The sequence below is a fragment of the Tupaia chinensis genome, unplaced genomic scaffold (genome assembly GCF_000334495.1).
Source record: "Tupaia chinensis unplaced genomic scaffold, TupChi_1.0 Scaffold000052_1, whole genome shotgun sequence".
Taxonomy (NCBI): domain Eukaryota; kingdom Metazoa; phylum Chordata; class Mammalia; order Scandentia; family Tupaiidae; genus Tupaia; species Tupaia belangeri.
In genome coordinates, this window is record NW_006159510.1 from 1,282,940 (window position 1) to 1,306,198 (window position 23,259).

At 38.8% G+C, this 23,259-nt stretch overlaps 2 long non-coding RNA genes across 2 annotated transcripts in view; both read right to left on the reverse strand.

Moving 5' to 3' along the window:
* Positions 1–1,939: 1,939 nt before the first annotated feature.
* The window catches only part of LOC102484807 (uncharacterized), a 272,769-nt gene continuing 251,449 nt past the window's right edge, over positions 1,940–23,259 (reverse strand). The window contains exon 5 of the long non-coding RNA XR_333447.2: positions 1,940–2,047. This is a non-coding gene — a long non-coding RNA (uncharacterized LOC102484807). The remainder of the gene's footprint in view (positions 2,048–23,259) is intronic.
* The window catches only part of LOC102485374 (uncharacterized), a 21,120-nt gene continuing 540 nt past the window's right edge, over positions 2,680–23,259 (reverse strand). The window contains exons 2-3 of the long non-coding RNA XR_333449.1: positions 3,819–3,949; positions 2,680–2,821 (exon numbers count right to left, since the gene is read on the reverse strand). This is a non-coding gene — a long non-coding RNA (uncharacterized LOC102485374). The remainder of the gene's footprint in view (positions 2,822–3,818; positions 3,950–23,259) is intronic.

A 23,259-nucleotide genomic window follows, 5' to 3' on the forward strand; every position in this document is an offset into this window, starting at 1 on the left:
TTCACCTTTTTATATCCATTTAAAATAATATAACCTCTTCTTTAGAATAATGACTACATAGATTTGTATCCTAATTTTTAAAATAAAGTTAAACTCTTAAAAACACATTTCCCGGTTAGGCTAAATAGTCATCGTGGTGCTGATGATCATAAGCATAATAGTAACATGACAGCTCCTACTTAGTGAGTGCTTATTTTAGTGCTTCAATATCATGCCAATGCCACTCAGTGAAGGTCATTGAGTGTTGTGCTGCGTTATGGTGAAAGAGCACATCGGATCATCCCTTCTCAGTGGTTCAGCTACAGCCTATATTTCCCAGGCTATTGAATTGTAACCATAAAGCAGGGATCAAAATAACAGTAACAGTTCTCACTTTTGTATGTTTAACATATGCCAAACTTGCTGAACACTTTTTTCATAGATTACTGTATTTAATCTGTGCAAACATTCCCTAAGAGATAGGTTCTACCATGCTCACTTTGTAGATAAAAAGCCAGAGCTTCAGAAAGTTAAGTATCTTTTTCTAGAATATAATAGCTAGAAATTTGTCAAGTCATGATTTTTAACCCAGCTAGTTGTAGCTTCAAGGTTTGAACTCTTAACCATGACTACCTTTGACTTGAACAAAAGAAGTATTACAAATAATTTTGTGTTCTGACATAGCAGGGTTTTTCATTTCTTTTGAACATAGACTACCTTACAAGGGAAGGTACAAATTATAGAACAAAGAACCTTGTCAGATCTAGAGTTACAACTGTGTGTTCTCAAACTGAGCCACAGTCTGCTTCCTTGGAACATCTATCAGTTGATAGAGCGAATCAAGCTTCCTGAACACAATGAAAGGTAGATTTGTTCCTCATCACCCAGTATTTTCCTCACAAATACTCAAGGGAAGTATTCATACTTCATACTTCAGAACCAAGGAAAAGCAAAACCATCATGTGGTATTATCTGTTGAAGCTGTTTTACAGTTTTATAAACTGGACTAGGGAGAAATGTTTACATGTTGAAATACACACTTTGTAAGCTAAATAATGTGATGGAATGTATAAAAGAAAATGAAATAAAAATGCAAATGAAAAAATAAAATAAACATAAAAAAGAAAGAAAATCCAAAATGTATTTTTATGGACAATGAGAATTATGTAAATGATTCATTTTTCTTTTCCTCTAGCCACTTGGCAGCAACTTAAATTTACTGATGACCAAGACTGTGTTGCATTAATTTCTTCGTAATTACCTTTTTAGTCTCTTCTACCTTGATTTTCTATTTCTCCTATTTTTCTGTGTGAAAACTGACTTTAGAGACTAGCAGATGGCATGATGGTTACATCGCTGGACTCCCACATGGTGAACCACAGTTCAAGTCCTCAACTCAGCTTCAAACTTATGCCAGGCACATGTGTATGCATGCCCAAAATACTGAGAGGAGAATGGAGGAGAAGGGATTGCAGTACAGCCATCTTTCCTGGGGGGGGGGGGATTTCTCACTTTCTGTCTCTGTGGTGAGCACAAGCACCCTATAGTAAAAATCTATTTAAAAAAAAAAAAATGTAGCCTTTGCTATAACACAATTTAGTCCGAGTCAACCAGCAGAACTGAGTGGCTACAAATTCTGATTAATTCTCTTAATCCAGGACAACCACACAATTCGTAGTTCCTAATGCAAAATAGAATGCAATGAAGACAGCTCTACTCCAGCCCTGTATACACTTATTCTCACTTCCTCATTCTGTCAGTCTGCCCTGAAATTCACTACAAAATACCTACTTCTGCCTCTGGTATTTAAATCACACAGTCCAGCTCCTGTCCCTTCCACTGTAGGCTTCGGGGTGTCCAGTATAGTTAAAAATCAAATGCCTTCCCCCCACATCTCGTGGCATCTTGATTTTCTCTCCAATTTTATGGAATCCAATATCTGAGGTGCTACATACCTTCTTACCCAATTTGTCAGCATCTTGATATTGTAACTCAAAGTTGATCATGTGGTTCTCCATCTCTTCCTCTATCTTGGCCTTCAATTCCCTCATACCAAATGAGTTTTAGCCTTTCCAGAAGAAGAAAAAAAGAACAGAAAATTAATAGGAGGTGAGCGTTATTTTCACTGTTAGTCATCTGTTAATATCATACCTCTTGCTTCAGGTAGTCACTCTTCTTTTTCTTACCCCCAACACAACTGATAAATTCACCTTCATCTTTTTTAAAGGCACAAATAACCCAGAGCCTGTTCTGGACTTCAATGTTCCTGGTACTGTTCATAAGATTCCATTACCCTTGAGGCTTGCTATGGGTTTTGTGCTAATTTTTTATCTTTTGTGTCATTTCTAAGGTCCTAGATAATTGTATTTTTTGTTTAGTCATGTTACTTCTTGTGGATACACTAATTCCCACCCTCCCCACCTGTCCTTGTCAAAATCTTCTGAGACCCTAGGATGACTCAGAGTCTCAGCAGTGGTGTTCTGGCCTAGCTGGATCCCTGTGGAGGATGGCAGTTCCCTGGTCAACCTGTGCATACCAGATGCTTGAGCACATGATCCAGCTGGCTGGGAGGGTGAACGTGAGGGGGACTGCGGCACCAGATTGCGTTGAGGGTGCTTCACGTAAACAAACAAACAAACAAACAAACACTCCTGAAATCCTATTGTTCAACTCTCTTTCAACACCTACTCTCAGAGGGCAGACCTCAGAGGTAGGTCTGATCAACCACAAGTGTAGTCATTGGCCTCCTGGCTCCAGTTCCCAGCTCTCCACCTTTCAGATGTGGGATATCGCACGGCATTTAACTTCTCCATGTCTTGGCCTCTTCATCTTTAAAATAGGGCTAAGAAGAACATCTACGTCATAGATATATCATGAAGATTAAGTCATTAAGTAAAACTCTTAAATAATGCTTGGTTCATAACAGGTCCTCTATAAATGCTAGCTATTATATTTAAGAAGGACAGAGATCCTCTAACCACAGGCTACATGAGTACCAATTGCCTCCCTTGTCAGATTTTCATATCCCTTGCCTGGCCCTGGATGAATCTGGGCTAATGACAACTACCTAAAGTCATAATTAACAATATAAGGATGTCACCATGAATTCTGCCAGAATAAGGTTTCTACTTTCACAGAACAAACCTATGTATATCAGAACACACATATTTTTCTGATATATCCATACTTCATATGGAAAAAGGGGTGCAATATGGGCTTCCCTATAACTTGCATGAGGACAATTGTCTTAGTACATTTAGACTGCTATAACATAAAATCATATAGCAGGGAGTTTTATAATAGCAGATAGTTATTTCTCACAGTTTTGGAGCCTGGAAGTCTATAATAAAGGCTCTGGAAGATTTGGTATCTGGAGACCTACATTCTGGTTCCTATATGGTGCCTTCTCACTGTGTCCTTACACGGTAGAAGTGAGGAAGAATCTTTCTGCATTTTTATAAGAATGCTAATTCTACTCATAAGGCCTCCCCCCTTAGGAACTAATCTTCTCCCAAAGGCCCCACCTCCTAATGCTACCCCTTTGGTGTGTGTGTTTGTGGGGAGAGGATTTCAGCATAGAAATTTCAAAGGGACACAGACATTCAGACCACAGCAGATGAAGAGCCCACAGCGGGCAGTGAACCAGGGGCATCTCTCTCCTCAGACAGATTCTCCCCTTTCTCCAGCTTGCAGCACTTGCAATGAAGATGGCTTCAGTGTGGAACCCAAGAGGTTCTATTTTAAAGGGGCAGGTTAACCTAACTGATGAGTGGAGGTACACCGAATTCCACAGATGCCCTCTTTGCCACCTTTCTTGGGACTCCAGTCCCTTCTCATACCCTCCAGCCCAGTTCTGTTCATCACAGTCTTGGCCGTCATTCTCCGAGGGAGCAGAGCTTTTCTCCTTCCTTCTAACTCTTGACACGTCACCCCGGGCAGTACAACTCTTTTAAAATATATTTTTCTTTCTCTGTAAATAATTGAGGATAAATTGGGTCAATCCAGGAATTTGGGTATCCCAAAGAAACTATTCTTGCTGCTAAAATGAGGAATAATGCCTTATTTCAGCTGAAATAAAAAGAGTTGGAGCAAGATAAAAAGAAGTGATCTTTAACCCTCTCATCTGCAACCTGATCTCAGGCATCTGATGTGATGTGAGACACCACCAAGGAAAAAGCCCCACTGTTGCCATGGAGACCATGGATCCTGAGCACCTCTCCACTCCTTTCCTCATCCCTTGGTGCCTTCTTTCCAGGCCACTTATTTTTAAACTGAGAATGTTAGACTGGCACAGATCTGGGTACAGACAGCAGGGAATTGATTAAGCTTTTTTAATGTATTTATTTTTCAATAAACCACGGTGACCTTTAAATACATATGTAATAAGAAACATGCACAACACAAAGTCTCCCACCTGGATAAATATTCTGTGGGCAGACTATCAAACTTCAATTAAGTGAAGGAACGGGTTGCAATATTCTCACGTGTCCTTGGGGCTGGCGGGAGTCTCTTTCGCACAGGTGGGTAGAGTTTAAACGCGATTGATACTGTGAAATGTCTCAGTGTGGCCCATTACAGAGTAACTTGTGATTCATTATTTCTACTGCTCTACTGTTGAGGAATCAAACAAACAAAGGCTCCACGTGCCTCTTGCAGAAATCATTTGATGGTGCTGCGTGTAACTCCGCATGAGGCTGGAACGGAAGTCCGGACACAGGGCGCAGGGACCCGCAAGAGGGGCTGCTGCCCTACTTCCGCCCTTATGCACCATCCGGTATGGTTGTTGCGTTGGTTTCTGGTTTAGGGTTTTGTTTTGTTTTGCCATTTGCCCATCCTCTCTCCTCAAAAACAACATATCTGAACAGAGTTCACTTTCATCAGAATCACCCAAAGAGCTCCCTGACCCAAGCTCATTGCTACAGCATGACAAGCTTATTCAAAGAATCCCCCTTGCCTAGGAAATTCATAAGGAATGTATTTCACCAAAAAATAAATAAGAGAAATTTTGGACATAGGTGTCTTTTCATTTTAATCAAATAAGAATTCAATTTATTACTTGCAATTTTGCCTTTAAAACATTCTCAAAGCAGATTTTCTATATGAATATAATAAAAGCATTTTAAACAGTGAGGTATTCTTTGCTTTTACTGGACAACTCTGTTATATGTTATCATAAGACAACTAAGATTTACCATCACTTATGGGGAGCAGTATTTTTAAAGAATCTGGTTTGAAATTTCTCCTGCCCGTGATTGAAGAACTATCAATTAAGGTCCATATAAACTTTAGCATGATCAATAACTGTGACTGAATACAGCATTAAGAATTCCTTTCCAAAGTACATTTTAAGATGGTAGCTATTGTAATGTTATAAGGTCTAACCTGCTCTGTTGAAATAAAGACCTCACTACTGAAGATGATGGTCCAGAACTGTCACAACAACTGCAACTTAGCTTTGGCTCAGCTGAAACTGATCAGTTTCTCCTTGAGCACCAAGTTCCAGTGTATGCTAATTGCTAAATTTCACTAATGAAAAGACTCACAAGGAAAACAGAATCAGAATGAACCAATTCAAATGGACTGATAATAATCATGGGCTCTGGTTTATAAATAACCAGGACAACAATTTTTATTGGCTAAGTTTAGATAATACCAGGTAAGAATTGTGAATTCATTTCTTGCTGTGTCTCACCCTAACTGGCACATAGACCAGGGAGTTCTTAAGCAGCTCAGATTTGCCCTCAATAAACAAAAGTCAAAAAAGCAGGAACCCACGTTGCCTGCACTGTTTCTGGAACTCATCGGAAGCCTCTTACCATCATGATGGCTTCACCCATGTGCTGGTAATGACTTTGCTATGTGAACACCTAGCAAGCACTTCAGCATACTCACCTGAATAGTGGTTGTGATGACAGCATCCTAAGCATGAGATTTTTGAGCCTGGTCTTTAGCTTGGTTGAGGGGCAAATGGGGCAAAATATCATTTCTTTAAAAAGTAGAAAACTACAATTGGCATGATGAAATACAGAAAGAGAGAATTTGGGCCCGCTGCTAGAAATGAAAAGAAATGGGGAGGTATGTAAAGTATTTCCCATGTCTCCAAGTGGGCAGTCACTTTCAGAGTTGCCCTATGCTGAGCACAAGGCTTTGCTGGACACATGGGAGAGTTAAGACAAAAGTCGTATGGCATGATCTTACCAGACTTCCAGAAAAAGGAAGAAAATCTTTTATATGCAATCCACAACGTTCTAATCTGTGAGTGCAGTTGCAAATACCTGTCAATTAGAGGAAACAGAAATCTCCTAGCAATAATCCAAGAAGTTATTATACTTGGAGAAGGTGTATCGTGATGTTTTGAATACTAGCTACAGAAGTCATGAATTTTCTCCTCAGTGCTTACTGTCCTTCTCTCCAACAAAACTAATTAAAATGGAAACTTGTTAAGGAACGAACACAACAGTTTAATAAGTGAAAAGAGAAACATTTTCACACATAGTCTAGCTTAAACTGTTCCAATAGTCCTCACTTTCCTTCAGGCTTCAGCGGGACAAAATTATTATTTTCTTCCATATAAGAAAGCCCTACAATGGAATTCATGTCTTCATTAATAGTGTGACTGAAGTTTTAAAAGTAACTGAATGGAGTAAGAAGAAGGAATTCTGAAGAAAGCAGAGAGAATGTGCACTGCGTCTTTATTACTTTCCCTATACGAACAATCGAATGTTTTCTTTCATGTTAACTGTGATTTACTGGAAGAATCCTATACTACCTGCTTCTATTTCTCTTGCTTTCTCCAGTGGCAGGAATATACACATTGCAGACAAGATTAAAATACGAAATTACCATCTGAACATTATCTTTATGCACACATTCTCTCATTTCCTGTTGGTATAGAGACGTTTCCATTTAAATCATGTTTATGGCTCACTAACCTATAGCATCTTCCTAATTTGCACTTGACATCTTACCAAATAGCATTTCAAAGGACTGAGTATAGCCCAAAAGGCAGAAGCAAAGGAAAACTGCCAAATCCAAAGTGGGAGCATCAGTCTGGGAATGAAGATAGTCATGGTAAAGGTAGAACCAAAGCACTCACACAAATAGGAAATAACAGATTCTTCAGCATAAAATAGACTTGTGAGAAACTAATTGCTGCAGATTTTATCACGCCCAAAATAAAACACGGGGAAAATATCATGAGCATACTGTAACGCATAAAATCTTGACACTTGTGATAAAATACTCAAAATACACACAGGGAGGTTGGAGCTTGTCTTTAATGTTCAATTCTGTAAATTATTTCAAACAGCTAGCCATATTTGTGGCATCACATTGAACTGGCTGTGAGAGGAAGAGAAGAAACAAAAATAGACACGGCTCCTCTTGGAGCATGTAAGTCCCAGAAGGTGGCTTCTGAGCAGCGTTGGCACTGTAGATGGTGAAGAAGAATTGCATTGCACAGACGCAGAAATGCCGGCCAGGAGGGGTGAGGGATTTGGCCAAATGACCCCTTGTTAGAGTCAGGGACTCAGAATCTTCTCCCCTACAAACTCCCTAGGACCAAATAGAGGCTGCACTTTGGTAATTAACACAAATGATTGTTTATCACTCAGGAGTTTAAAGGAGGTTGTGGAAAGATTACATTCCAAAGGCTTGATAGCTGAAAATACCAGGGCAAAACTGTAATTACCAGCTTTTTTAGAGTCCACAGCGCCTCCTCTGGGATTATTTACATAAGCTCACAGCCTGTGGCAGTTCCACAACAGTACAGTCCCTCATCATTATTATTTTTTTAATGCAATGAAGAAGGCTTTCTGGGTTAAAATTTTAGCATGAGCTTTTGCACAGCCATCTCTGTCCCCAGCCAAGAGAGTACTTCTACTACTGGGACCAGCAGTTAGCGTAATGGCTATGTCGCAGGACTCCGATGTAGTCGACTACAGTTAGTATCTCGGACTTGGTGGCTTAAAACTCACACCGGGCGTGCCCAAGATCCCAAGAGGAGAATGGAGGAGAAGGGATTGTGTCATGGCCATCTCCCCGGGGGGTGATTTCTCCCTTTCTGTCTCTCTGCCTCTCTCTATCTTTCTGGCGAGCGCACGTGCCCTATAGCGAAAACCTCTCCAAAAAAAGAAAAAAAAAAAAAAAGAGTACTTCCACTACTGTTGTCTACAAAAGACCCAGAGTAATCAAGAGTACTAAAAAGGATGGAAGGGAAGTCAGAGGTGATAGTGGTGATAGTGGGTGTCAAATCAGACCTGGACGCTATTAGAAACCAGGGAGAACAGAAATCTGAGCCAGTAGGGAGTGGATTTCTAATAGCCTGGGATTTGAAGTCAGAGCATGTAGAATTTGAACCCCAGCTCCATGTTGTGAAGGTCAAATTAATAATGGATTTGAGGGACCAGCAGCTGGCATAATGGCTATGTTGCTGGACTCCCATGTAGTTGACCGCAATTCAAGTCCTGGACCCAGTAGCTTTAACATATGCATACACATACTACACACACCAACATGGATGCATACACACCAGAGCATTTGAACTGACCTTGCATGAGCAATATTTTCACCCCATTCAGAAAAGGAAACACTAATTCTTGATGTTCATTTTACTCCTACTAGTAATTATTTACTTAAAAGTCAATATGCCTTCTCATTTCTGGTCTCATAAAAAAAGACTATCTAACTCATCCATCATAAGTGACCCATAAAAACTTGAACTATTAGATTAATCTCAACTCTTATCTCTAATCACTTTGCCACAGGAAATGAATAGATGACCTTAGAGAATCTGAAACAAAGGATGCACATAAATATACTGCTATTAAGTACAGCATGTGATTATTTCCTGGGCAAGGACTGATTCGACTATCCAGTCAAGAACAGGGAAGTAACAATGTGTCTGCTTAACTTCGTTGGTTGTACAGCCTGATTTCTGTAAGACACTCAATAACTTAGACTAAAAGAAAGAGTTAATTACCTGAAAGTATTTTTTTTAATCTCTCCTGACTGTAAGATTATCTGACGTCAGATTTTTAAAGTTTTTTTGTTGTTTTGATTTTTTTACTGTGTGCTACCATTCACAGCAGGCTTTTCAGGTTCTTTGGCGCAATGCCCTAATTGCAAACTCAACGCAAAAACAGAGGCAGGTCACAACAGGTTGCAAGACATGAGTGCACTTTTCTGACTGATGTCTGATGGCATCTGAGAAGCAGCTCACCAAGAGTGTAAAATTCTTGCCACGACTTCAGGCTATTCTTTATAAACATTCATCTCACATGAAGCTTGAGGATGATCACTTTGAAGGGCAAGTTGGCTCTTCTCTTTCTATTCTATTCACCTCTATCCCCCTTTGTGCATGCCAGAAGATGGTAAATCACTGTTCTCCTTTGCAATCTTTGTAAGATGAGAAAGCTTTTTGTGACTTTTGTCTCCCATCAAATTCCTGCAAAGGATGGACTGACATACAACTTCTCCTGAGGAAGATGAGATTTAAAAATACAGGCAGCTTGCCTTCCCAGGATTACTATCATTACTATCCCCAAACAACTTCCTGTGGGATGTGACAACTATCCCAAATACATTTAATATTTTTTCTTCAACTCCAATGCTATAAACATTTTTATTTATTCATTCTGCTTTTTTTATGTGTTGAGCACTGTTATGAATTGAATTTTGCACTCCTCCTCCAAATCCATAATATTGAAACCCTAACCTACATTGCCTCAGAATGTGACTGTATTTGGAGAAAGATAAGTTTTAAAAACAAATAATTCATTATAGAGTGCATATATGTGTATGAGATATAAAAAGGCATTCTCCATAGGGCTGGGTCATGCCACAGCCCCCTTCCTCCAGTCATCCACCTTGCCCGGATTCTGGGCATGGGCACATGCATCCTCTTGCTTTCTAGACAACCGGAGGGGTATGGGTAGGAGGATGGGGACAGACACCCACCACATGTGGTTTCTAGCTCTGCAGTCCTATATGCTAATAGATAAGCCACAGAGACTGGTTCTGAAGAAAGAGCCTTTGAAATATGATTATGTTTCTTGAGTTCATTAGGGTAGACCCTAATCCAGCTTGACTGGTGTCCTGATAAGTAGAGGTTACATCATAGACTTGTATAGGAGGTTGACCACATGAAGACACAGGGAGAAGGCATCCACCTTCAAGCCAAGGAGAGAGACCTCAGGAAGAGCTAACACTGCCAGCCCTTTGATTTCAGTGACCAGTTTCCAGAACTGTAAGACATACATTTATGTCATTTAAACCACTCAGTAGTATTAGTTATGGCAGCCCAAGAAAAGTGATATAAGCATTTAAGGGATATCAGGCACTGTTATAGATGATGACAATACATTAGTAAATAAAACAACACAAGGCAATGTCTTCTTGGGCTTACATTCTAGTGGAAAATTTAAGTAAAATCAGCTGAAGTTTATAGCTAAGCAAGTGAATGAGTAAAAGGGTGAGTTAATGGATAGGTGAGTTTGTTTCCTGAGTTGAGAATACATAAAGTTAAACTTGGAGTAAGAGTAAGTAGGAAATTTTCTTTCTAATACAATATATATTACAGGATTAAAAAAATGATAAAACATTTTGTTTGTCTCTGCAATGTATTTTGGGTTTAACCCACAAAATTCATGGTTGGTATTCTTAAAAATGAAGTCCTGATCCACTCAGATGACTAATATCCGTACTTCCATCATTAATGACTTGCAAATAGGTGATATCATGTAGGCCTTATCGGTAGGCAGCGGGGTCCAGCGAGTACCTTTGTAATGTGGCCACAATCCTTCATGTTCTTTCTAATTATACTATGGACTAGGACAGCGGTTATCAACCTTGGGTCCACGTTATAGAATCACAGGAGAGCTTTGAAAATGCTCATAACTGGGTCCTGCCCTCAGAGACCCAGGTTTAAAGAGGCTGAGCATCAGAAATGTTTACCCCAACCACTCCCACACACAAACATGGATACATAAACACCAGAGCATCAAACTGACTCTGCCTGAGCAATGCTTTCACCCCATTCAGAAAAGGAACCACTGATTCTTGATGTTATCCAGTCAAGCACAAAAGAGTAACAATGCGACCTTGCATACCTTAATTGGTAATACTGCCTGCTTTCTTTATCTTATTTATTTATTGTTAAATAATTTTTTATTACTTTTATTTCTCTCTCTTTTTTTCTTTTTTCCTACAGGGCACATGCATTCAACAGACAGAGAGACTGAGAGAGAGAGAGAGGAAGTGAGAAAGATCGATGCTAAGTTCCATTAGGACTTGGGACAACCAGCTTTGCCCATCCTGTCAAATACCTGAGTTTTGGAAAAAGTCAGTATGATGACATGAATAGCAGTCCAATTCAACCCAACAGATACTTCCTGAGAGATTGCAGGTGAGGATAGTTCATGGGGAAATGCATATGTACAAGGTGTGACTCCAAGCTCAAGGTATTCATAGTTTCTTAGGGAGGACAGGGGTAGGCCAGGGCTTTGAAGCAAGGAGGAAGATATATTCATTAAGTATCATACAGTTTGGATTGTGACTTTTAATTAAAACTGGTGCTTGGGGCATACGTGCCATGAGTCAGCAGATGTGCCTTGATGCCATTTGTTCCTCACCATTTCTTACTGCTATTACTGTCACTTTACACACTAACAAACTGAGACCAACCCATTTTTCAAAAGTCACAGGGCTGGTGACGGCACATCCGCTCCTGACCTTGTGTCTGCATATTGTGAAACAGTAAGTTCTATAAGACTTAAAAGAACAAAACCTTATAAAAAAATTAATTTGCCTATTGTCTTTGGTCCATTTAAAAACATATTTTTTAATTGCCAGTGAGTGCATGAACTCGCCAGAGAGAGAAAGAGAGAGTAACCTCAAACACTATGAGGCATGGTTTATGCCATAATCCTTTCTCCTCCACTTCTCCTTCCCATCAGGATTTTGGGTGGACATACACACACACACACACACACACACACACACGCCTAGTATACTAGGCCCAGGACTTAAACCATGGCTGGCCATGTGGGATCCATCTTTGTATCCATAGTCTTAACCACTATGCTATTGGTTTCACCTTGGCCCATTTCTTTCTAAAAATTTACCCTAAGGCTTTTTGAAAATGTCCTCCAGATCTGAGACCCAATAGGCTGACAGCAGAAGTCCTCTCCTGCCTTCTTCATATGCCGTGACCCTAAATGCCCCACTATCATGACTAAGAAACCAGCTCCCAGCAAGGCACTCAAAATTCGGCTCAATGTAGCTTTGGCCCCTGCTCTCCTTTTTAGTTTTTTAATATTATTGGGCTGTTGGGAAAGTCATGATGTATTCTTTTCTATGTTTTCCTATGCAAAAATGTGTCATGACTTTTCTGACAGTCTTACATTTGTCTGAATTACTGAGCTGTTTGGCATCCCTTTACATGTTAAGCTTAAGGTAAATATGCCCAGTACCTGCCCAGTAGAGCCAGATAGGGATGAAAGATTTCAGACCACAGAGTATGAGGGAGAACATTCCAATGTGGTGATTTGTTAGCAGGGAGCAGATTCATAGAGTACAGAATGAGATGTCTGAATGAGAAGGAGAAAATCCTATGGGAAAGTGGGAGAGTGGCCAGGCTATTTCCTCTTGGACTCCTGCCTCAACTTCCTACAATTCTAAGAATACATTTTCTTTCTTCCCAGCTGGAAGTGGAGAAAAAAAGGTGTCTCTAAATAAAACAGAAAATCCCTGGGTCAGAAATTCAACATAAAAAGAATTTCAAGAGGAGTTTAAAATTATAATTTCATTAAATAGAGTTTTAGGGTTATAAAGATCTCCAAATTCTTATTTTTCTAAAAATTTTGTTTAGTGCGAACAATTTTCAATTTGTTCATTTTTTTTTCTTTTTTGTGAGTTTTTTTGCTATAGGGTGCATGTGCTCACTGGAAAGACAGAGCCAGAAAGCAAGAAATCACCTCGCATGAGATAGCCACACCGTAATCCCTTCTCCTCTTTTTCTCCTCTCTGGATTTTGGGCATGCACACCCATATGCTCAGTGTGTGTTTCAAGCTGCCAGGTCCGGGACTTGAACCGTAATTGAGTATGTAGGAGTCCAATGCCTTAACCACTGTAGTTTAACTCCCTGGTGATCTTCAATTTTTAATTTGGTCAACTAAAATGTGCAAGAGTTCTCTCTCTTTATTATATATGCAGTGTGCTTACATATTCATATATATATAAATATGCCTCAAATAATATTTTATATTATATATAGGCTTCAAATAATATTTTAATATTTACGTGTATGATAAATAATAATTTAAAATTTGCTTTTCCTAACATTTTGACTTAAAATTGTCATTTTGTTTGTTATTTTATTTTATTTAGTAATAAAATTAATGTTTGCTTATTAAATATAATTTGTGTGAAACAAAAAAGGTGGGTAGTTTTCCTTTCTTCTTTTATGTATTTTGGGTTGGTTAATCAAGATGGTCATTATAAGTGATGGTCATTATAAGTAGTAGATAGATTTATTACATAAAAAGGGAGGGTTAAGTTGGCATTTTCAAGATTCTAGAGAGTGCTAGAAACATTTCAGTCAGAATTGAAGTAGCTTTACTACACTGTCTATAGATTTAAAATACTGGGACTCCATTTTCTTATATACAAAATAAAATTCTCTTTAAATCAGGCATTTCCAGTTATCTCTAAATCGCTCTGGTTTTACAAAATGAGAGTCTACTTATTCTAGGGTGTTAAAAAATAGTTGCCTTCAGACAGTGGCACACATAGTCAGCCATGGTGGTGCAGTGGTAATACAATGCTACATGGTGCTAAGACCACATGGGGAGGTCCTGAGTTCACATCCTGAGGTACTCCTGCACACACCAGGTACATGTGTTCCAATGATCCTCTTAGTTAGCTGAGGCTGAGGATTAACAGTGGTTTGAAAAAAAACCCTGTTGGAGGGTACCTGTCTTTCCCACACACATAGTCCCTATGGAATAAATAAATTAATAAACTTTAAAAAAATAAATAAATAAAAAGCTAAGTTACAAAACATGGTGAAACCAGTGTTGTGGAGCAAAGGCTAGCTCTCTGTAAGAAAGGGAGGAAATCTAGGCTCTAAAGACTCCTCCACTCTCATAGACTTCCCTATACTGTGTGCACGGCTGCTATGACTAGATACTTACCATAGCTTAGAAAGAAAATTTTAAAACTATCTGATTTTTTTTTAAAAAAAGGAGATGTATAAAATATATATATAAGAAAAGTATTTACATTCTTTTAGGATATAAAAAGTTATGAGAGATTTACTGATTCTAACAATAGAAAATAGGCAGATAATTTATGTTATTATAACTGAATGTTTTCAAAGCCAATTAGAGTGGAGGACATAGAGAACCATAATGTCCAGAGAAGAGATCACTCAGCTGATTTCTCACCAACAGACAGGCTTGAAAGACAAGAACCTCTGGGGAAGCGAGCCCCGCTGTAGCCACAACCTCCCAACCCCTCATAGCTTTGCCCCAGGCTCTCCATGAAGCATCAAGATGGAGCACACTCCCAGGTATGCACTCAGGACCTGGGGACTCTCAGAGACACTGTGAGTGTCAATCAATGTGAAGAATCCTGAAAGTGACTACGGGGACGAATCGCAAAGGGATACAGAGAACTTTCTGGGGTGATAGGAATGTCCTACATATTGTTTGGAATAATGTCCACAGCATTTTATTATTATGTATAATTCATAATTTGATGAGAATGAAGTGTTAGGCATTTTGGCTAATGAAAGCTGAACACAGTAAGTATGGAAGTACATGTTCAAATGATTAAAAGAAATGAATTGAACTGTCCCTGTAACCTAGTGGTTAAGGTAATCAGATCCCACATGACCAACAATGTCATTCAAATCCTGGCCATGATAGACAAAAACATGTTAGGTATGTGTTGTGTTCATGCCCAAGATTCTAGCAGGATGGAGAAATGGAGAAGGGATTGTGGTGCCCCATGTGGACATGCCTTCTCTTTTCCCTCCTACTCTGTCACTCTGTTTCTGTTTCTCTCTGGCAAGCACACACACCCTCTGACAAATAAAACCAAAAAGGAAAATAAGGGGATAGCTGGTGGTATGGTGATTAAGACATTGGACTCCCACATGGCCAACCACAGTTCAAGTCCTGAACATATTGCCTTGAAAATCAAACCAGGTGCATGTGTGTGTGTGCCCATAATCCCAGGAGGAGAATGGAGGAGAAGGGATTGCAGTGTGGCATCCCCACTTTGTGGAGTAGGGAAAGGTAATTTCTCCCCTTCCCTCTCACTATCTATCTAGTGAGTGCGGGAGCCCTCCCTATGACAAAAACCTAAAAAGAAAAAAGAATGAAGATAAATAAATAATGTATTAAACTTCTTTTGAAATTATGTTGTTTTATAGCTTTATTTTTTAAAACTTTACTGAAATAAAGATTTTTTTGTTTTAATTAGAGTAAAAGGAGGTAGAAACTTTAATTTATGGGAATCTATTTTTTCTTTGTCAAATTGGTATAACAGTTAAGGTTTTGATGGTAAGTACATTTTCTAGATGTAGCACTTTCTTACTGATGCCTCGATTTCATTCTTCTAACACAATTCTTTTTTTTTTTTTTTTGAGAGGTTTTTGTTATAGGGCGCATGAGCTCGCCAGACAGACAGAGAGAGATAGAGAGACAGAAAGCAAGAAATCACTCCCCAGGGGGGATGGCCATGCCGCAATCCCTTCTCCTCCATTCTCCTCTCAGGATCTTGGGCATGCATGCACATGCACCCAGTGTGAGTTTAAGCCACCAGGTCTGGGACTTGAACCGTGGTCGACTATGTGGGAGTCCAGCAACATAGCCATTACGATAACTGCTGGTGCCCTTCTAACACAATTCTAAAAGGCTATCATTTTGTCTACTCTTTCATTTGTAATCTTGCTCAGCATCTTCTACTTAAACCCAGGATTGACCTTCACCCATATACAAGCCTAGTAAAAAAGAGAGTTAATATTCAAAGAAGTATCAAATAAGTTCTACATTAAGAAGTAAAGATTTGTTTGTATCCAAACTTCAGCTTCATAACTTTGAGTCACTAAGGAATTCAGTGATTTAATGAGAAACAAGCCAGTTAAGAAAGTAAGCTGTTGAAGAGGATTGAATAAACCTATTAAGCAATGTGGCAAAAAAAAAAAAAAAAAAAAAAAAAAGAACATGAAATTCCTAAGCCATAAGACTCTGAATTTGAATTTCACGTGGGAAGGGCTTTGCCAGAGAGAATTTTTTTTTTTTAAATTCAGCATGTTGTTTTAATTAAATTACAACTCTGAATTAGACATAAATCAGCCAGACCGTTTTAGTTTCATTTTCAGCACAAAGAGCCTATCATCTTTTGCATTTCATTCAAAGCTAATTAAATATGGATTTATGGCTCATGGTACCTTGAAACAGAGGATTCCAGAACTTGCTGACCCACTGGGAAGTGAACTATTTTGAGTATAATAACTGAATGTCAGCCATTGGCCACTGCACCCTGCTTCTAAAAGCTAAATGTATTTTCTGGGTGTGTAAACAAGTCTCATAAAACTCTCATTGTTTCCGATCCCTAGTAACAGTGTAAATTCACCACAAACTGAAAGTCTCTGTTTGCCGCCAACACCATCCTAACACAAAGGCTCCTGTTCTTGCATTCCAATCCTTTGCTTTCTTGGCATTCCTAATTCCTCTGAGCACAAGCGAAGTGAATTATGTATACTACTACCTGATTCAGACCAACATTCTCCTTGCTCCCCAGCAAAATTTGGCTGTTGAAGATGTTTGATTTTGGTTTCTGGTTAATCAATATAGTTGAGCTTGAAAACCACTATGCTAATTTAGTTTTCTAATTGCTAGACTGCCCTTAGCTGGGGGTTTTACAATTTCAGGATGGAGAATACATCAAGAATATGTCAAACAATGATGTCAAGTTACCACTTTCCACATCAAAGATAACTGCATCATTACCCAGGAAATCACCCTCTTGGAAGCAAGGGATCCAAGGATCTCAGAAAACAACAACAAAAAAATATTTTGTTTTTGTTTTTCCTTGTGAGAGAGAAAGGGAGAGAGAGAAAGGGAAAGTAAGAAAGAAAAAGGTATTTTCTACAGAGTCTTGCCTGTAACTGTCCTCCTGCTCCAGCCTCCCAATGAACCGGAATGAAAGGAGTGCTCAACAACATCCAGACTGTTGGGGTTGGCCTAAGAACTAAATTGGGCCCTCCATGCAGCTTCTAGCCTCCCAAGAGATGGAGCTATCTATGTACCACCATAGCTGGGCCAAAATTCTGTTTATTAATAATGGTAATAATAGAAATTAAACACAGAAACCCTCCCCTTTTTTTTCAAACTATTTTAACAAACAATGTAGGTAGGCAATTGGGAGGAAAAATGGCAGCTCTGATACATACAGCAAGGTTGTGCCAAAACAGGCAGTCCCAGCAAGCTTCCTGCTTCTTTGTGCCTCAATATAGTTCTTGAGACACTGCAGGCACCTACAAGCAAAGACATATTGGGAGGCCAGGCAGTAAGATCTCACTGAATATGCTGGACCCAGGCATATGTAGCCTATTATAGCTGACACAGTTGACAGTGGTAGATACAGAATGAAGACCCTGCTGGGGATGCCTCTCTTCCTTTGGCTCTATCCCAGTCTCCATCTCTTTCTCTCAGGAAGAAATAAACTCACTTTAAAAATATTTATGGATTAAAAAAAATAAGAAAGTAATCAAAAACTTTTGATGAGAAAAGAGATTATGTCAAGAATCTATTTGAATGGGAGAAATCACAGGATGGGACACCCAGTGTAGTGTGAAAAACAGTGAAAACAGAAGCTGCAGCACTTGGAAGAAATATGGACTCATTTCATAGGAAATTTCTGTAGAAAGGACCTGGCTTCTGTTCATCAGAGGTATTTGGCCATTGTCAGGTGATTTTTAAATTGATTTTAAGAGTCAACATTGTAAAAGGTAGCCATTGTTCTGTAGTTTTAAAATTCACATTCAAACACAAATATTATAAAAATATATTTTCTTTTGGTGAAAAAATCAAATCAAATCAAATTCCCTTTAAAACTCAATGCATAGCTTGTAATCCCCCCACCCCCCCAAAATCTAATAATATGGTCCACTATCTGCTTTTATTTCAATGCTGAAGGACCCCTTCTGGGCCTAGGGACAGGAGCCTCTCTGGGCCTAGGGACAGGACCCTCTCTCAGCCTTTCCTCCCTGTTAGGAATGAATTCATTCAAACTCCTGGCAGGTAGTAAGAATGTAACTCCCCATGGTGGGGAGTTATGCATTGGTACATAACTACATTATCATGCAATGGTGTCACAGTTCTTTCTTACTGGGATAAACCACAGTGTTAAACTGGCTTTAGTACCCAGTTTCCCATAAAAATATGATTAAAAACATAAGATACTCTACTATGGAACTTGAAGTTATTTTTTATTGTTCTCGATTTCAAAGCTAAAAGCTGTCCCCTTTGGGAGGGATTACTTCTGTGTCTATGTTGACATAATCTCAAACAGGAAAACACGAGTACCTCATAGCACAGGTCCTGCGTTATATTTCAGTTGAAACTGTGCCACACTTTTGTCAAAATCTATTTTCAAGGTGGTACCTCTTGCTGTGCTATGGAAAGTTCAACTTTGGCATTTTTCTTTGGGAGTTAAAGAAATTCCTCACAGCAGGTTCACCACCATACAAACTTGTTTATCATATCCTGTCAATAACTGAGATACTGTTGTTCCTCACTTTTCTCTACCCAAATCAGGATGGGAGCCAAATTCTTCAAATAAGAGAAAAATACCCACAAACTCTGCAAAGGCCAACACTTCCGGGGAATAGAAGCAAAATGGGGTCAAAGAGCAGCCCTATCATAGATCCTCACCACATTCAAGACCGGATGCTTCTGGAAACTGAAAGAAGGACCTTCTCCCTCTACTCCCACTCGCCTTCTGGACCCAATGGGAATAGCTGTTTCAGCAAGAGCCTGAAATATTAGACTAGCTGTGGTTTGTCCTGCACTGGACGCTGCGGAACTTTTTTTGGCTGTTTGGAGCTGTGTAATGAGTCATGCATTTCACAAGCATTTTTTAAGAAGGAGGAACGCCTCCCTGCTTGAAATGTGACTCTCCTATGAAAAGAGACTGTGTCAAAACACTGAACAACTCATGCACTCGCTGTGTAGCTCTCATTCCTCCTGCTTGAGTTTACACTGAAGACTAGTTTTAACTGTTAGAAGCCTGAAATCCAATCCTATTGTAAATCCAAAGGCCACATTCTCTTTGGACTTGGATATGGGCAAACAAATTAGCACCTCCTGTCATCCTAAGGATTAGGTCACAGGCCAAAGGAAACCTAACCTGCCTTGTGGTTTAGAATGAAAAATGCAGTACCTGAAAAAAAATTTAAAAAGAAAAGAAAGAAGAAAGAATAAAACACAAAAACAAACTAGTTTGACCAGTCCCTTGAGTGTGATAGATGTCATATAGTGGATAGATTGCCACTCTGATCTCCTGAACTGTCATATTCAGCAATAGATTCAAAGCACAGTCACTTTGTCATGATAGTGTCTCCATGTGAGCTTGACTCTTCACAAATATACAGAACAACAAGCAACTGGCAAGTGGTGTCATAGACACTTTCCCCTCACCATTAAGCAGTATTCACGTTCTCTGTGCTCATAACTCTGCTTTGGCTTTCCTGTCTTGTCAAATCAATGTTAGTATCCTGATCCTTACATCTAACAGAGACTGAGAACATTCTCCCAAAAAGAAAGAAAAGCAAGCCCTTTAGATTCAGTTAGATGTGGTATAAGCTGTTTTGGGTTAGATGATTCAGCCCATTTTTGTGGATTTCCCAAGATGCCTTCTGAAAGTCTGTTGAAAAAATAGCTTGTGTGATCTTGTAACAAATTAAACAAAAGACAAACCACCGAGTGCTTGCCCAGCCACAAAAACTCTGATTCATGGTGACTATTGAGGGGGAGGAAGAAGCCTAGGTCATCAGTTAAATTCTAACTTTCACAAACTCCAACTTACCACATTCCTTTTGGGAGTTTAATGAAAGATAAAGGGAGGTTAGGCTACATTTTTAATAGCCCTAAGATTTATTACACTAAGATATTTAGAAAGGTTTTAGGAAATATGCATTTCTTTAGTTGACAATTCGAGATGTATTGATTGCTTTGGTTTGCATTGTGTTGCTACCTTCAGTTTTAAACAAACTGGAGGAGGAATAGTCTTGTTTGTATGTATTTTAATTCAACTTTAGGAGCAAAATAACCGCTTAATATTTATTTTCTTTAACAATTAACAAAAACGATTCACACATTTTGTTGAAGTCTATTTTCTTTCCAACTGCACACACCCACATTTTTTTGGTGGCTTACTCATAAAACAAAACAATAGGCACCGAATCTGTTTTTCACCAGCCCCAATTTCTTGCCAGGCTTTTCCCAGCATACTTCATGCAAATGGAATTTCTAGCACACCCACGCTCTGTTCTTGTTGTTATTGTTGTTGTTGTTGGGTGTTTTTCTCTGCACTCAAAAAGAGGAATAAATCTATGCTCTCGCTCATCTCTTGGGCAACTAATATAACAAAGAAACATACATTTGCAACACACACAGCCCTGCCCAACCCCATGATGTAGTTTATCCTGCCATCTCTCACAAGCCACATAATATGCTCATTCATACACACACAGCTTCCGTTTCTGGACAATAGTTCCTTCCCTCTACCACTAAGAAGGTTATTCCCCAGCTGTCTGGGAGATGTCCTGTCCTATTGCATGGACTTTGAAACTTGCATTTCTGCTGAAGAAACACAAGATAATATAATTTTCTTGCTGCTGTTAAGATTAATTGATCATTGTTGCTGCTGTTGTTGCTACTATTCCTTTTTTCTGGAACTAGAATTTTGGCCATCAGAGAATTCTTGTGTTATGAAAAAATGCACAGACTCAGAAAAGAACACACCAAGAGAAGGAGAGGCACTATGTGTTTTGCCAAAAACCATCTGAAATTTCCTGTTTTCCAAGTCTAGGGTGTAACTTTTCTTTTTAGGGTCAAATTGTCTCTGTTCATGGGAATCTGCAGCTTTCTATTTCTGATTTCTTTAAGAATTTATGAAAGATAGTCAATGAGCTTCTTATAAAAAATATGCAAATGTTTTTTAACATAGCTCTTTGTGTACTAGACTCCTTGGATTTAAAAAATTTTGCATCAATTTCTCTTTAAGTATTCATCAGCTTATCATAAAGTTGTAAAAAAAAACTTCAAACAAATATATAAAGAATTTCATTTTATCCTTTAACATAGTAAAATAATTTGACATTTAATAGTATGTGAGGAATTTGAAAATTATATTAGATTTCTTATACTTAATATGACTTAAATCAATAGAATCTAAATATCATTGTCACTCTACATAATCTTATCATATATAAATGCTAGAAAATTAAATGTATGTATAAATAAAATATAATGACATTTTAATAGTCATAGAAGGAGAAATTAAAAACAAGTGAATATTTTTATTTTTAAGAACAATTATTCCTCAAATATTAACCCAGGCTTTTGACAGGAAGTAGATGAATATGAAAGATTTACTGCTGAGGGAAGCAAGCCAGACTATGAAGGAAAAACATGGTATGTCCCCATTTAATATATACCGAGTGTCCGCACTCTATGACTGAAACTGATTGACTAAAATATAGAAACACGGTATATAGGTGTAACTACCAGATATAGTGTGTGTGAAAGAGGAGGGTCTGAGGAAACACATTTAGAAGAAAAATAGGGAGGCAAAGCATTAATGGGACAAAGAAATGTGGTATTATCTGTTGAAGATATTTTATAGTTTTATCAACTGTACTAGGGAGAAGTGTTTACCTGTTGAAATATTCATTTTGTAAGCTAAATAATGTGATTTAATGTATAAAAAAAGAAATAAAAAATGAAAAAAAAATGTGTTGATAGCTTTTTGTTTCTGAATGAGAAACAAACACAAACCCTCAATCACAAACAATTGGATTCTATAGAAACTTCCTAAAAAGTCAAACTCAAATCTACAATCTTCTTTTTACTTCCTTCAAATTTTCAACCAACTTAATAGTAATTTTAGTTGAAATATAGCTGTATTGGGACTAGTAGATGAAGTAATGTTTATGTCACTGGACTCCCAAGCAGTCAACTGTGGTTCGAGTCCTGGACCTAGTGTCTTAAAACTCATGTTTGGCACATATGTGTGTGTACCCAAAATCCCAAGAGGGGAATGGAGAAGAAGGGATTGTGGTGTGGCCATCCCTGCCCCTCCCCCGGGGGGGGATGATTTCTTGCTTTCTGTCTGTCTCTCTGGTGAGCACATGCACCCTATAGCAAAAATATCTAAAAAGAAAAAAAAAAAGAAGAGCGAAAGGAAGAAATATAGTCATATGGGCAATATAATTTACTCTAAAAATCTCCTCCATCAAACTTAACATTTGGAATAGAAACACTGTGCACTTTCCCTAAAAAAAAAAAATAAAAATAAAAAAAAAAATCACCCCATAATTATTCTGAAAAATGCTCAGATGTGCCACATATCATTAAAGCAGCATAGGTGCTATGAACCCTTATAGCTGTCTGGCTTCCTCCCTGCATATGCTTAGAAACAGTCGAGTACTCTGTGAGGATGCTACTGACTGGAGTGAGCATGAATTCCCCTTCTGTACTGTCATTCTTGTCTCCTATACAGGCTTCTAGGTGTAAAACTGTAATCAGTTTTTACAGGCATTCTTATTTATTTATGCTCATGTTTCTCCAGTCAAGTGTTTATTCCTCACGTTTGTGTAATGCTGGAAGTAAAAATTTTACAAGTGATGAGGCTGAGAAAGACTTCCTGCCTTAACTTTCAGGAAGTCGAAGAGCTGTTTTACACTCTCTTCATGAGGCTAGCCTGTTCCCATTGGCTCAGGTCTCAGTTGCAGCCTACAAGGGTCAGATTACTTATTTGCATAGCCAGGGAAAAGTTGGTCATGAGATCATTTTTAAAAACTGCATATCAGGGACCAGCAGTTAACGTAATGGCTATGTCGCTGAACTCCCACGTAGTCGACTGCAGTTTGCGTCCCGGACCCGGTGACTTAAAACTCACGCCGGGCACGTGTGCGTGTGTGCCCAAGATCCTGAGAGGAGAATGGAGGAGAAGAGATTGCGGCATGGCCATCCCCCCTGGGGGGG